Genomic DNA, 15,603 nt, shown 5'->3' with positions numbered 1-15,603 from the left:
GTGCATGGTTTAGCGGTTTCTAGGACATTCACAGTGTGCACCACCACCACTCTCTGTTTTAGGATGTTTTCCTCCCCCTAAGAAGAAATGCCATGCTGTTTACCTGTCTGCTCCCTGCCTTGCCATCCTTCTCCCTCACCCAGCCCTTGGGAATCACCAATCTATCTTCTGTCTCTGTGGCTTCTCCCATCCTGAACTTTAAGACGAGTAGAATAGAGTGCTGTGTGAGCTCTCGTCTGGCTACTCTCAGTGTTTTCAAGCTTCATCCACTTTGTGGCAAGCATCAGAGCTCCATTCTTAGAACCATAAGATGCTCCGTCGCATGGACACAGGACATTTTATATTGATGGACGCAGAGGTTGCTTTGACTATCATGAATAACGTGGCTATAAATATTTGCATTCAAGTTGTTATGTGAACATACACTTTCATTTCTCATGGTATATACTTCGGAGTAGAACTTCTTGATCCTATGGTAACTCTTCATAGTTCTTATTTGAGAAAATGATGGACTGTTTTCCAAAGTGGCTGCACTTTTTGCATTACACCAAGTGTGTATGAAGATTGTGATTTCTCCACATCCTCGCCAGTGCCTGTTATTTTCTGACTTGATTCCAGTGATCCTGGAGGTCGTGAAGTGCAGTCTCATCAGGATTTTGATTTGTTTTCTTGATCACTAACAATGTTGAGCATCTCTTCATTTGTCTGTTGACAATCTATATAACTCCTTAAAGGGAAGTGTGTCCAGATAATTCTCCCTCTTGTTTTAATTGGTTTATTTTTCTTTTATTATTGAGTTGCAAGAGTTTTTTAAAATTATGTAATAAAGGATTTGTATCTCAAATATCTGGAACACCAAGGCTAGTCCAGACAGAAGCCAGGACTAGGAACTCTATCAAGGTCTCCCATGTGGGTGGCAGGGGCCCAAGTACTTGGGCCATCATCGGCAGCCTCCCAGGCGCATTGGCAGGAAGTTCAGTTGGAAGGACAGAGTAACTGGGTCTTGAACTTGGCACTTCAATATGGGATGTGGGCATCCCAAGTGGCAGCTTAACCCACTGTGCCACAGTACCCACACCTCTGAGAAGTTTTTAAGTCAGAAAGGCTCGATCCCCCAACTTTGATATCTTTAGGGTTGTTTCGGCTATTTGGGGCCCTCAAAGTTCCACATGAACTTTAAAATAACTGGTTGACTTACACAAAGAAGTCAGCTGTGCATTTGGTAAGGACTGCGTGAACTCTGCACATCACTTAGGGAACGCAGTCACATTGCAGTCAACAGTCATCCTTGTATGAAGGCACTTCAGAAAGTTCATCTTAAAACATGTTTGTTTTGGTGCAAAAATTTTGAGAGTATGTCTACCAGAGCTCTTCAAAAATTCATGAAGATGCATATTGTGAAAAAATATGCAGGGATTTCAAAAATTTTTTGCAGCAAAGTAAATTAGCTTTTAATTCCCTTTCCCCACAAACTTTCTGAAATACCCTCATGTCCAGCAATAGTTCTGTAAGATGATGGCGCTGAAGAATTCCTGTTGCCTAGTGACATTGTAACCATGGTAATGCAAGGCAGTGCATGACACAGTGTTTGTGGTGATGCCTCACAACCGTGAGGCATATCAAAAAGTCGAGCACGTGTGATTGTATAGAGCAGAGAATATCTTGTCATGATCATAAGTGACTGTTAAGATTTATCTATTTCCTGTGCTGTACTTATTTTAAAGGATACTCCTTCTACTTATGAAAAAGAAGAAGAAAAGAAAACAGAGTTACCTGTAGAGCAGCCCCAGGCAGGTTCCTCAGGAGGAGGAGTTCCAGTAGGCATTGTTATCACAGGAGACGAGAGCTTCTTGCAGGCCACTGACTTGAAGACCTCCCAGATGTGGGAGTGAAAGGCATTGATGCCGGCTGGCGCTGCAGCTCACTAGGCTAATCCTCCACCTTGTGGCGCCAGCACACCGGGTTCTAGTCCCGGTCGGGGCGCCGGATTCTGTCCCGGTTGCCCCTCTTCCAGGCCAGCTCTCTGCTGTGGCCCGGGAGTACAGTGGAGGATGGCCCAAGTGCTTGGGCCCTGCACCCCATGGGAGACCAGGAGAAGCACCTGGCTCCTGCCATCGGATCAGCGCGGTGTGCCGGCCGCAGCGGCCATTGGAGGGTGAACCAATGGCAAAAGAAGACCTTTCTCTCTGTCTCTCTCTCTCACTGTCCACTCTGCCTGTCAAAAAAAAAAAAAAAAAAAAAGGCACTGATGCGATGATCCTGACCCTGGGTAAGCCCAGGCTGATGTGTGTGTTGTGTCTTAGTTTTTAACAACAACAACAAAATTGAAAAAAAAATTAAAAATTTAAATAGGAAAATTGTTGAAGAATGACATAAAGAAAATATTCTTGGACAGCTGTACAAGTGTGTTTCAAGCTGTGTTATTCCAAATGCATCAAAAATGTTTTTAAAAATCAGAAAGTTTATCAAGGAAAGAGATGGGTGTTTGGTGAGCGGTGGAGATTCCACTTGGTATATGCAGATTTCATATTCGTGTGGCTGAATTCAAGTTCAGGCCACACTTTGGATTCTAGCTTCCTGCTAAGGCACACCCTGGGAGGCAGCAGCTGGGGACTCAAGTAGTCGGGTCCCTGCCACTCATGTGAGAGACCTGGGTTGTGTTCCTAGCTCTGGGTTTCAGTTTGACTCACCGCTGGTCATAGCAGGCATTTAAAAGTAAGCCAGATGATGGGAGCTATCTGTCTGTCTGCCCACCTGTCTGTCTCTATGCCTTTCAAATAAATTAATTGAATAAATAAATATGAAGTTAAAAAGTTATAATAAGCTAAATTTATTACTGAAGAAGAAAACATTTTTAAGATTTATTTTTTATTTATTTGAAAGAAAAAGTTACAGATAGAGGAGGAGAGACAGATTGAGAGAAAAGTGTTTCATCCGCTGGTTCACTCCCCTAATGGCCACAAAGGCCAGAGCTGAGCCGATCCAAAGCCAGGAGCCAGAAGCTTCTTCCAGGTCTCCTACACAGATGCAGGGGCCCAACCACTTGGCCATCTTCCACTGCTTTCCCAGGCCATTAGCAGAGAGCTGGCTCAGAAGAGGAGCAGCCGGGACATGAACGAGGGCCCAATTGGGATTCCAATACCATAGGTAGAGGCTTAACCTACCATTCCAGAGAAATGCCCAAAAGAAACATTTTAAAATAAATTTAGAGTTGCCTCTTTTACCCTTCCTATGTTTAGATACGTAAATACTTACCATCATGTTACAGTTGTGTCTCAATTGCCTGTACTATTCAGTATAGCTAAATTGTATTTCTAAGTGTTTTATTTTTGAGTTGCTCCTTTGTTTATTGCAAAGTGTGTAAATACAATTGATTTTTTTTTTACCCTGCAAGCTTATTGAAGTCATTTATTCTAGCATTTTTTTTTTTTGACAGGCAGAGTGGACAGTGAGAGAGAGAGAGACAGAGAGAAAGGTCTTCCTTTGCCGTTGGTTCACCCTCCAATGGCTGCCGCGGCCGGTGCGCTGCGGCCGGCGCACCGTGCTGATCCGATGGCAGGAGCCAGGTGCTTCTCCTGGTTTCCCATGGGGTGCAGGGCCCAAGCACTTGGGCCATCCTCCACTGCACTCCCTGGCCACAGCAGAGAGCTGGCCTGGAAGAGGGGCAACCAGGACAGAATCCGGCGCCCTGTCCGGGACTAGAACCCGGGGTGCCGGTGCCGCAAGGCAGGGGAGCCATGGCGCCGGCCTATTCTAGCATTTTTATAGTCAATTCCTTCAGATTCTCTGTGTGTAATCACACGTCATCTACAAATAAGTTTTTATTGTTTCCTTTCCAATCTTGGTGACTTATTTCTTTGTATTACCTAATTACCTTGTGTATGACCCCTCCCAGTGCAAAAATAAATAGAAGTGGCAAGAGCAGCCATCCTTGTCATCTTTTTTTTTTTTTTAATTTATTTGACAGGTAGAGTTATAGACAGTGAGAGAGAGAGAGAGACAGAGAGAAAGGTCTTCCTTCTGTTGGTTCACCCCCCAAATGGCCGCTACAGCTGGTGCTGTGCCAATCCGAAGCCAGGAGCCAGGTGCTTCCTCCTGGTCTCCTATGCGGGTGCAGGGACCCAAGCCCCTGGGCCGTCCTCCACTGCCCTCCTGGGCCACAGCAGAGAGCTGGACTGGAAGAGGAGCAACCGGGACAGAATCCAGCACCCCAACCGGGACTAGAACCTGGGGTGCCGGCGCCGCAAGTGGAGGATTAGCCTAGTGAACCATGGCACCAGCCCCCCCTTACTTGTCTTCTTAGTGCTTCCAGGGGGAAAATATCCAGTTAGCTTTGGGCTTTTCAAAGCTTTTTCAGGCTGAAAAAATAGCTTTTACTCCTGGCTCGGTTGAGTATTTCTAGCACGAAAGGGTGCTGTGTTTTGTCAGCTCCTTCTCTGCTCAGTGAAATGATCTGTGATCCTTTTTTCTATTCCCTATTGCAATGTACAACGATAACTGTTTTTCAGCTGTTGAACCAACCTTGCATTCCGGGGACAAATCCCTCTTGGTCATGGTGTATGATTATTTCTGGACATTTTCTTGAAAACTTTTCCTTCTTGAGAGACACTTTTCTTATGGTGTCTTTGGCCTCACAGAGTGAGTTTGGAGCTGTGTTCCCTCTTCTTCCATTTCTTGGAGGAGTTTTTGAGGAGTTTGTTCACTCTAAGGCTGTGAGCGTTGTGGGGGGAGGGCGAGGATGCAGGCAATGAAGTGTGTGGGGGCCATGGCTGTCTGACAAGGAAGAGGGGCATGGACTTCCAGGTTCTCCCCAAGACGACTTTCCTTGGAGTCAGGGTCGTCCTCCTGCAGCCTGAATTCTCCTCAAGCAGCACGTTCAGTTTCTCTGGGTAAATGCTCTCAGATTTCTTCCCTGGAGGTTAAATGCTTTGCTCTGGCTGCTGGAGGGCTGAGTCTTCTCCACCCCCCACCACTGTCCCTCTACCACGGTTGACCATCACGTCCTCTGCCTGGGGAACCCCCCTCTGCCCGCGGTGCCCCCTCTCCACCTCTTTGTTCTTTGCAGGCTTCCCTCTTCTCTGCTTTCCTGCTGTGCAGAGGTCCACCCTCCTCCATTCCTCCTTTGTTCCTGACACTTGTCCCCACCCCGCCCTGCCCCCCAGCCATCATTTTACTGGGTTCTGGGGGCACAGGGGTAGGGCCTTCCCTACGTCATGCTGAGTGACACAAAACCTCAAAGCTGCACTCTGCTTATTTAATCTCAAGGACTTCTCAATCAAGCAACATTTAAAAACCAGACCAGTGGTGCGGTGGGTGGGGCCTCTGCCTGTATCCAGTGCCCCAACTGCTAGCAATCCAGCTCCCTGCTAGGGGCCCGGGAGGGCAGTGGATGGCCCAGGTGCTTGGGGCCCTGCGCCTGCGTGGGAGACCTGGAGGAAGCTCCTGACTCCTGGTTTTGGATTGGCCAAGCTTCTGCCCTTGTGGCCATTTGGGGAACAAACCAGCTGGTGGAAGATCTCTCTCTCTGTGTCTCGCCCTCTCTCTGTAGCTCCGCCTCTCAAATAAATAAATAAATAAAATCTTTTTAAAAAACACAGTCAACATTAGCCCCTTCCTCAGGAGTGTCCCTTGCTCCCAGCGCAGCTCTGAAGGAACTCTGATGTGGCATTTCCCTTCCGGCGTCCACGGCCGGTTTTCCACCCTGGATTCCTTTTCTGTGGTCAGGAAAGGATTGGCTGACTCAGGCAAACGTGGGCATGCCCACGGCTTCTCTGTGGCTGGAAACTACCTCGGGAAAGGGCATCGGGCACAGTACAGATGGGAAGGGGGCCAACTGCAAAGTGTCTAAGGGGCCCCGTGGCCTCCCCATCCCCCTGGGGAGAAGGGCCACGGGAGCAAGCAGGGAGCAGTTCAGGGTGCTAGCAAGGCTGGCATCATGGACAGGCTCACTGTCTTGGGGCAGAGCTAATGCTTGCATGGAGCAGAGGCTAAGCAGTAGGTGTGTGAGCCCTGGGCACACAGGGCCTGCCAGCCTGGGGCTGGTGTGAGGTGGGCCCCTCACTTGAGGAGTCTTCAAGGGCCTGGAGCACTCTTCATCTCCAACCTGGGAGAGGCCTGGGTGGTGTGTCTGGGCTTGGTCTACATCCCATCTGGGGTAGACTGGACTCAGGGAACCCTTGAGTGGGCATGGGGAGGAGCCGGAGTGTCTGCTGGGGGAGCTAGCCAACATTAGAAGGGTAGAGGGGGCAGCAGCTCCGCCTGTGCAGCCTGTGACTACGTCACCTGGATTTTATTTTTTATTATTATTTTTTAAGGTTAAGGTATCACTGATGGTTTTGTACCTCATCTGGGAAACATGGCTTTTTAAATTTATTTTATTTATCTTTATTTATTTTCATTTTATTAGGAGAGGCAGTGAGGGAGAGTCATCGTCCATCTGCTCTTTCTCCAAATGCCTTCAATAGCCAGGGCTGCACCATACTAAAGAAATCTGGAACTCAACCTGAATCTCCCACATGGGTGGCCAAAGGACTTGGGCCATCGTCCACTGACTCCTAGGGTACACGCTGGTAGGAAGCTGAAGTTGGAGGCTTGGCTGGGACTTGAGCCCAGGTGTTTTGATGTGGGCTGTGGGCACCCTCCGCAGCATCTTCTTGGCTGTGGCAGATGCCTGTCCCCCGGGTCTGAATTTTAATCAGAAAACATCCCCATCTGACCCTTTGGAAGGGGCCGGATGTAATCATTTTACCATTGAGCGAGTGCACTCGTTAATGCTTCTAACCGCCTGCAGGTCAACCCCACAGAAACACACCGTAGGCAACAGGAGCCCAGCGCATCTATAGAGGAGTGCACGGTCTCCACCTCCCAGCCCAGCCCTGCTCACAGCTCAGTGACTGAGCTGCACCCCCACACCTGGCGGGCTGCTCCTTCAAACACAGTCCACTCTGTGTCCACAGCTTCTGCATCCGTGGATTCAGTCAACCATGGGTTGAACATATTTAAAATAGAAGCCGCCCCTGTGCTAAACATGCACAGATTTGTGTTCTTGTTATTCCCGAAACAGTGCAGCCTCACAGCTACTCACCTGGCATTTGTAGTGTATCCAGCGTCAATCAAAGCAAACAAACAAACAAATCAGAGATGCCCCAGAGAATGCTGGCATTTATTCAGTGGGAACACACGTGCCTTAGGAGACCATGGGTGTATTCACAGAGGTTGAGAGAAGGGGAAGTTTTTAAAGGCAAAAATGAGGAAGCTTACATCACCATTTGGAACAATGATCCTTGGCCCTGGTGTATAGTAACCAGGGTGACGTCAGTCGGAGAGTGAACACACAGGTGCTGGCCATGTGTTGCCGTTGATTTCTCAACAATGTTGCAGTGGATTCATTTCTGAGAGGGGCAGCATGGTGGGGGCAAGAGGCGCGGAGTCACCACACAGACCCCAGGAGTCGGGTGAAAGCAGGCTTGAGGCGAGCAGCCCGCAGACTCGTTTATTTCAGTTGAAACTACGTCTTATATAGCCAAGACCAGCTAATCTAGTCAAGGGGCAGTCTGTGCCCCAACCAATCACAGCCTGTCGCCAGGCAGGCTCCGTTGCCAGGTGGGTTTCAAAGCCATTCCTGAGTAACTGACACTCGCTTGCCAGTGGCCACCTTGGCATGGCCTTCTCATTCCACCACAGCCATGTGCAGTGGGACTCCGGCAGTCTTGGGTGACAGTGACTGTGGGGCAGCTGTGTGCAGGAACCCTTCCTTCAGAGCCTGTTGGCTTTGTTGATGTAGTTTTGTTAGGGTTGACCCAAGCAATGCCATCTTGTTCTGACAACTTGCTCATTTCTATCACATAAGCATGATGGACAGCAAATCGGAGGACATGCACAGTTTGCGTGCAAATGCTGCTCCATTTTATAGAAGGGACTTTTTTTTTTAATCTTTTATTTAATGAATATAAATTTCCAAAGTACGACTCATGTGTTACAATGGCTTCCCCCCCCATACCGTCCCTCCCACCCACAACCCTCCCCTTTCCCACTCCCTCTCCCCTAGAAGGGACTTGACACCTGTGGATTTCAGTGTGCAACAGGGTCTTATTCCCTCGCGGATACTGAGGGACGACTGTGCTGACTGAACTGCTCCCAACATCCCTGGAAGCTGCCCCTTCTTCCCCACCCACCTGGGCTCTCGGTACCCCACTAAGCACTGCCAGCGGGAGACTCTGCTCAGGGCAAGTCTCTGCTCAGAATCTTTCCAGGACACCCGTTGCCTCCAGGGGAACGTTGACTCTTCTGTCTGCTAAGAAACAGGCCCAGCGAGCAGGTCCTGAGCACTTCCTGGTGGCTCTGCCTGGTGCTGTGGACTTGCTGTTTCACTCCAACAGCAGTCCTAGGGAGTAAGCACTTCATACAGAAGCCAGTAGCTGACCATTAGGGGCACCGGAGTGTGGCAGGCACTCAAAACTGCTTTCTAATCACTTGTCGCAGCACCAGACAGCTCCTCCCTGGGCAGGACTATGGTTCTTAAGGCACAAAGGCCCTGGGGCACCTGCTCTGTGCACTGGATGTATTTGTGCACCTGGGAGAGAAAGGGGCTGGAACCACCAGGCTGCTCTGCCTATCAGGGGCAGCCTGAGAGAGGTCTCTCGTTCTGTGTGGACTGGAGGACATGGTCATTCCTGGGAACGATGCACACTGGACCTGTGTGCTTGGAGCTGATGCTCAGCCCAGGGCTTCTTGGAGTGAGGTCCTGGCCCTGCCGCTTCAGCACCAGCTGAAATAGGCTCTGAAGTGCAGGTTCTCGGGCCCCCAGCCCCCAAGGGCAGGACCTCTGCATGGCGCAGGTTTCTCCATTCCTCTGAGGGACTCTGACACACTCAGATCAGGAACCATGAGTCTGCACAGCAGAGCGTTTGCAAATGAGGAAGGGCGCGTGGGGCGGGTGATTGGCACAATGGTCAAGATACTGCTGGGGACGCCAGCGTCCTGTGCAGGACTTCCAGTCCCAGTCCCAGCTCCGCTCCCAATTCTAGCTTCTTGGGAGGCAGCAGGTGTTGGTTCAAGTAGGTGGGCTTCTGCCACCTGCAGGGAGATCCGAATGGAGTTTCTGGCTTCTCCTAGCTTCAGTCTGGCCCAGCCTTGGCTGTTTTTGGCATTTGGGGAGTGAGCAAGTGCCTAGAAGATATTTTTTCTCTCTCTCTCTTAACTGCCACTGGAAGCCCCCAGGGCAAGGCAGGGTCTCTGCGGCTTGCCCCTGCCCACCTTCTTCCTGGGTGGACATCCAAGCAGGGCTCTGGGTGGCAGCATGTTGTAACTTAAGAAGAAAACAATTTCATTAGATGTTGTGCAAGGAGCCTGCCCGCTTAGGTATCAAATACCCTGCCACTGTGATCTTCCTCCACAAGGGGGAGCTAGAGGTACACAGTTTGCACCTGTCGGGGCTGGCCTAGCCTCCCCAGTGAGTAGCCAGGGCAGGCGAGCCTCAGGCCCCTTCTGCCCAGTGACCCAGGTGGGTTGCAGGAAGCGCCCACTGCTCACTTCCCTCCAGTACTTGCTTCCTCTGCTTTGCTCTGGGTTAATGGGGTTTTACTAAGCTATCAACTTAATTTCCAGGGATGGCTGTGTCCTCTCTGGGCTGGTGTCCTGGGCCCTCACCTTTGTGAGTGGATTTGGCATTGTCCTTGGCCGCTGAGGGCATTGCAGGTAGATGTCTTTGGGGATGTTGAGGGCGGTGGGCCCAGCTGACCCTCGGTGGCAGCTGCGTGAAGCTTTCTTCCTGTTTTCGCGAACAGTGGCTCTTATCCAGTCCAGGACAGCACAGCTCCCAGGTAGCCCAGGGTCCCACGGGAGGGGCCACGCTCACAGCAGTGCCTTCACGAGCACAGAGGGTCCCCTGAGATATTCCGGGGATGAGGGACCACAGTCCCACCCCGCTGCATAGCTCCTTCAGACATCAACTTGAAGGTGGAGTCAGCGGCAACAGCCGGCACCAACCATGTACCAGACACACAGTTGGAAGAAACAGCAGAGTTGATGCTGCTAGAATGTTCTGCTTCCAAAGGGCCAGTCCTGCTGCCTCCATCTCCTGCCAGGGCGTGGGGGCTCAGTGCAAAGTGACCAAGTCACCATGGGAGGGCAGAGCTAGCCAGCAGCTCCAGGGATCACCCGGACCCTCCCAGACCCCCATGTCCCCACAAGGCTCGCACATACAGCCAGAGAACAGGCGGCTTCTGCCACAGGGCACTTCTGATGGTCACCGGGGTACGGCAGAGCTGCAACCCTAACATGCTGATGTCCCTTCAAAGCAGGTGTAGTCGCCATCAGTGAAGCAGGAAGTGTGGAGAGCTGTGTGCACGACCCAAGACTGCTGGCCGCCAGGCTCCTTCCCGTCTCATTGCTGCTGCCTACTCCCAGCCCTGGGGATCTCCTGGGGGAATGATCGCCCCATCTCATTCTATGGCCAGTGATACCCAGGTGGCCCCGATTGTGGTGCCGGAATCTGCCTATGATTTGTCTTGTTTTTGGCCTGGTCACAGTCAAGAGGAGAAGCCCCCACGGTCCCTCCAACCTTTGTGGGGATGATGAGGGTACCTGGGAGGAAGGGCAGAATGACAAGACTGACTGCAGCTGTCCCCAGGCCACAGAGATCCCTGCACCCCCAGGTGTGGCAGGAACACACCTGCCACAGAATCAGCACCCCACTCCTGCCCTCTCCTCCCCCTCCCCACTTTCCCACCCCTCAGCCCCGCCTCTACCCCAGGTCTCCACCCTGCCTGGTGGACGCGGGGGTGAGGCCTGCTGATCACCTGCCACATAGAGCCAGGCGAGGGAAGAGCCTATTTTAATTAGCCTTGAGAATAGTAATCCATTCCCTCAATAATGCTTTAGAGAAATCAAGCCAGAAAAGGAATTCCTACCTGGAACCATTCCTGAACGAGCCGAGGACCAGCAGGTGTCGCTTTCCCTCCTCTGGGAAGCCTCCTCCTCCTCCAAGAACCTTGTCCCGCCGTCCGTGGGTTTGGGAGATGCCTGGTGTCATGTGCCCACCATAAAGCAGTGTCACTGCCCTGAAGCTCTGGGCTGTACCTCTTCAACGAGCCCCCAGCACCTGGCAACCCCTGATCTTTTTACTGTCTCCATAGTTTTAGTTTTGCCTTTTTCAGAATGTCGTATGATTTGAATTATATAGTAGGTGACCTATCATTCACTTGTAATATATATTCAGGCTTCCTCTGTGACTTCACCCTGGCTTGACCCTCATTCCGTTGTTTGGATGCGCCACTGTTCACCCACTGGAGGGCGTCTTAATTACCTCCAAGATTTGGCTGTTATGAGCACAGCTGCTCTCATCGTCCATGTGGACCTAGGCTTTCAGCTCCTTTGAATAAATATTGAGCCACAGTGATGTCTGGACCTTAGGATAACACTGTTTAAGAAACCCTCAAACTGTCCTCCATGGTAGCTGCATCATTTTGCATCCCCACGAGCAGCGAATCAGAGTCTCTATTGCTCCACATCCTCACCAGCACCTGGTGTTGCACATGCTCTGGACTTTGACCATTCCAAAAGGTGTTTTGATTTCTCACTGTTGTTTTAATCTGCTTTTCATAAGCTTATTTGTCTTCTGTAAGTCCTCCTTGGGAAGATGTCTGTTAAGGTTTTGACCCATTTTTTTGATTGAGCCATTTTCTTATTGTTGAATCTTTTTTTTATTAATTTTTTTTTGACAGGCAGAGTGGACAGTGAGAGAGAGAGACAGAGAGAAAGGTCTTCCTTTGCCGTTGGTTCACCCTCCAATGGCCACCGTGGCCGGTGCACCGCGCTGATCTGATGGCAGGAGCCAGGTACTTATCCTGGTCTCCCATGGGGTGCAGGGCCCAAGCACTTGGGCCATCCTCCACTGCACTCCCTGGCCACAGCAGAGAGCTGGCCTGGAAGAGGGGCAACCGGGACAGAATCCAGCGCCCTGACCGGGACTAGAACCTGGTATGCCGGCACCTCAAGGTGGAGGATTAGCCTAGTGAGCCGCGGCACCGGCCCTTATTGTTGAATCTTAAGAGTCCTTATGTACATATATTGGATAAGAGTCTTTTATCAGATTTTTTTTCCTGCAAATATTGTCTCCCAGTCTGTAGCTTGCATTGTCATCCTTTTGACAGGGCAGAAAAATTTGATTTGAATCAAGTCCAGATTATTCACTTTTTCATTCATGGATTGTATCTTTGAAGTTATGCTCAAAAAGTTATTTCCAAACCCAGGATTATCTAGGTCTTTGCCTATCACTGTCTTCTAGGAATTCTATAACTTTGTATTACCTTTAGGTCTGTGATACATTTTGAGTCAATTTTTGTAAAAGATATAAGGTCTGTGTCTACATGTCCAGTTGTTCCAGCATCATTTGTTGAAAAGGCTACTTTCTCCCCATGGCATTGCCCTCGATACTTTGTCATCAATGCATTGATGTGTCTGTGTGGGTCTGTCTCTGGGATCTCTGTTCTGTTTCACTGATCTGTTTGTTTATTCTTCTACCAATATCATGATGTCTTTATGACTAAAGTTGTGATGTTTTATAATAAGTCTTGAACTTGAGTACTGAAAGTTCTCCAAGTTTACTTTTTTCCTTTGGTATTGTGTTGGCCACTCTGAGCCTTTTTCTTGTGTCTCTAAATTTGATTATTGATTTGTTGTTGTCCATGATATAACTTGTAGGGATGTTGAATGGGATTGCTTTGAATATAGAATCTTCATATCCATGAACATGGGATATCTCTCCATTTTATTAGTTCTGCTTTGATTTCTTTTAACAGACTATCCTAGTTTTTCCTCATATAGATTTTATACTTTCTTTTAGATCTAAGCCCAAGTAGTTCCCTTGTGGAGTGTAAATGGTATTGTGTGTGAAATTAAAAGTACCAAGAATTCATTGCTGAGATACAGAAAAGCAACTGATTTTTGTATGCTACACTTATGTCCTGAAATACCACTATACTTGTTTATCACTTCAAAGAGATTTTTGTTGTTTTTGGTTTTTTTGGATTGTCCTCCTGGACAATCATATCACCTATGAACACAGGCAATTTTATTTCTGCCTTTGCAATCAATATACCTTTTTCTATTATTTATTTGACAGATAGAGTTAGACAGTGAGAGAGAGAGAGAGAGAGAGAGAAAGAGAGAGAGAGAGAGAAAGGTCTTCCTTCCATGGGTTCATCCCCCAAATGGCCACTATGGCCAGAGCTACACCAATCTGAAGCCAGGAGCCAGGTGCTTCCTCCTGATCTCCCTTAGGGGTGCAGGAGCCCAAGCACTTGGGCCATCCTCCACTGCCTTCCCGGGCCACAGCAGAGAGCTGGACTGCAAGAGGAGCAACCAGGACTAGAACCCGGCGTCCATATGGGATGCCTGCACCACAGGCAGAGGATTAACCAAGTGAGCCACAGCACTGGCCCCATACCTTTTTTTTTCTTACTGCATTACTTAGATGTTGCAGTACAATGTTGAAAGCAGTGGTGAAAGAGAACATCCTTGTTTCAATCCTTATTTTACTGGGAAAGCTTTGAGTTCCTTTGTGTTGGGTAGGATGTTAGCCACAGGGTTTTGTTTGTTTGTAGGTATTTGTTCGTTATCAAGTTGAGGACATGCCCCTCTATTCCCACTTAAGAATTTATTGTGAATGGCATTGGGTTTTGTCAAATGCTTTTTCTCCATCTATTGATATGACCCTGAGTTTTTCCCCTAGAGCCTGTAATTGATATCTGAATGTTGACCCAACCTTGCACACCTGAGATAAATCCCCCCATTGAGTTCCATTTGATGATATTTTGTTGGGGATTTTTGCCTCTGTGTTCATGTGAAATACTGATCTATAGTATTCTCTAAAGTCTTTGGTTTTGGTGTTCAGGTGATGTTGGCTTCACTGAATGAGTTAGAAGTCGTCTGTCTGATCTAATATTATGTAAGAGCTCATAGAGACTTGGCAGAAATTCTTCCTTAAATGTTGTAGAACTCACCAGTGAACTCACGTGGACCTGGTGTTTTCTGTTTTGGAAGGTATCAAAAAGATTTTTGAGGATCCATCATATACATGGATTTTAAACTTTTTGCACTAAAACAAGCTTTTCCTTGAACTATTTTCCATAAACTTTTTAAAAAAGATTTATTTTAATTATTTAAAACTAAGAGTTACAGAGAAGGAGAGAGAGAGAGAGAGAGAGAGAGAGAGAGAGAGAGAGAGAGAGAGTTCCATCATCCATCCACTGATTCACTCCCCAAATGGCCTTAATAGCTTGGGCTGGGTCAGATGGAAGCCAGGAGCCAGAAGCTTCTTCTGGGTCTCCCATGCAGGTAGCAGGGGCTCAAGCACTTGGGCCATCTTCTGCAGCTTTCCCAGGTCATTAGCAGGGAACTGGACCAGAAGTGGAGCACCAGGACTAGCCAGGATTCGAACCAGCACCCATATGGGATGCTGGCATTGCAGGCAGCGGCTTTACCTGCTACGCCACAGCGCTGGCCCCTCCATGAATTTTTGAGCCACTCTCGTGTACTATAAAGGTACTAACCAGTGCTCTCAGCTTTGCCAGTGTGTTGGAGTCTCTGGGAGGGGGGCACTGCTGCCCAGGCTCCACCCTGAGCTCTGGATGGACTTGGCCTAGGCTGGGGCCCGGGGCAGTGGTCCTGAAGTGCCCTGCAGGGAGCTCAGGTGGCGACCATGGTCCCAGACACTTGTGTGTCATGATCCCTTCTTCATGCACCCCAGTTCCCTCAGAACTTAACGTGAGTGCTCATCATAGGGAAACAGGAGGAGCTGGTGTTAAAGCAACACCCAAAATATGGTCAGGTTGAGCACCTGGGGGCCCCATCTTCTGAACATGCACCCTGCTCAGGTCACGCAGGGGCTCCTCTGGGTCAGGAATTCCAAGAACCCCAGGGGAATCAAGCAACCCCAGTGGAAGACATTGGAATGTCCTGCAGAGGATTTCTTTCTGAATCTCACTAGCACGTGACATCCTTTTGTCCAAGTATCAGGGGATGCTGTGGCCTGGGAGGTCCCTTCCCCTTCCAGGGCTTCCAGAGAGGGATGGACAGGGGTCCTGCAGGGGAAAGCAGCCTGACTTCAATGCTGCTGCCACTGCTGCCCCCAGCAGGCAGCGTGGGCCTCTCAGAGCCCCTTGGCCAGGGTTTCTCATTTGCACACCAAGAGCGTGGATTTGGGGTGAGAGTGGCATCTGGAGCTGATGTCCCAGAGGTCCAGGGCCCATCAATGGCCTGAGGGAGAGACAGACAAGAGTGCTGCATTAGGGGAGGTGGGGGTGGCTGAGGGGCTGGAGAAGGGAGATTATTGGGACAGATACGTAAGGACAATGGACATCCCAAGGGGCGGGTGGGGTGAGCTGACTGCCGTGGGGAAGGCAGGTGCTGGAGTGGGCCTGGGTTCTCACGGAACGTGCCCAGAGCACGATGGACTGAGACGTCCCAGGGCTCAGTCCCGCAGCAGCAGACAGGGGACATGGGCAGAACTGGGCAGCTGTCGTCAGCAACCGGGCTGGTCCCCGGGGAGCCCTCCCCAGCCCCAAACCTGCCACGGAACATGCTCAGTCTCCCCTCTGCCTC

The 15,603-nt window shown here is 49.7% G+C and overlaps 1 protein-coding gene across 3 annotated transcripts in view; it reads left to right on the top strand.

Annotated features, from left to right (window-relative positions):
• The window catches only part of SHC3 (SHC adaptor protein 3), a 178,502-nt gene that overhangs the window by 155,777 nt on the left and 7,122 nt on the right, over positions 1–15,603 (top strand). The gene's annotated exons all lie outside the window — the stretch shown is intronic.

Source organism: Oryctolagus cuniculus, chromosome 1 (assembly GCF_964237555.1).
Source record: "Oryctolagus cuniculus chromosome 1, mOryCun1.1, whole genome shotgun sequence".
Taxonomy (NCBI): Eukaryota; Metazoa; Chordata; class Mammalia; order Lagomorpha; family Leporidae; genus Oryctolagus; species Oryctolagus cuniculus.
The sequence above is the reverse complement of the archived record's forward strand: the minus strand, read 5'-3'. Positions and strand labels throughout refer to the sequence as shown.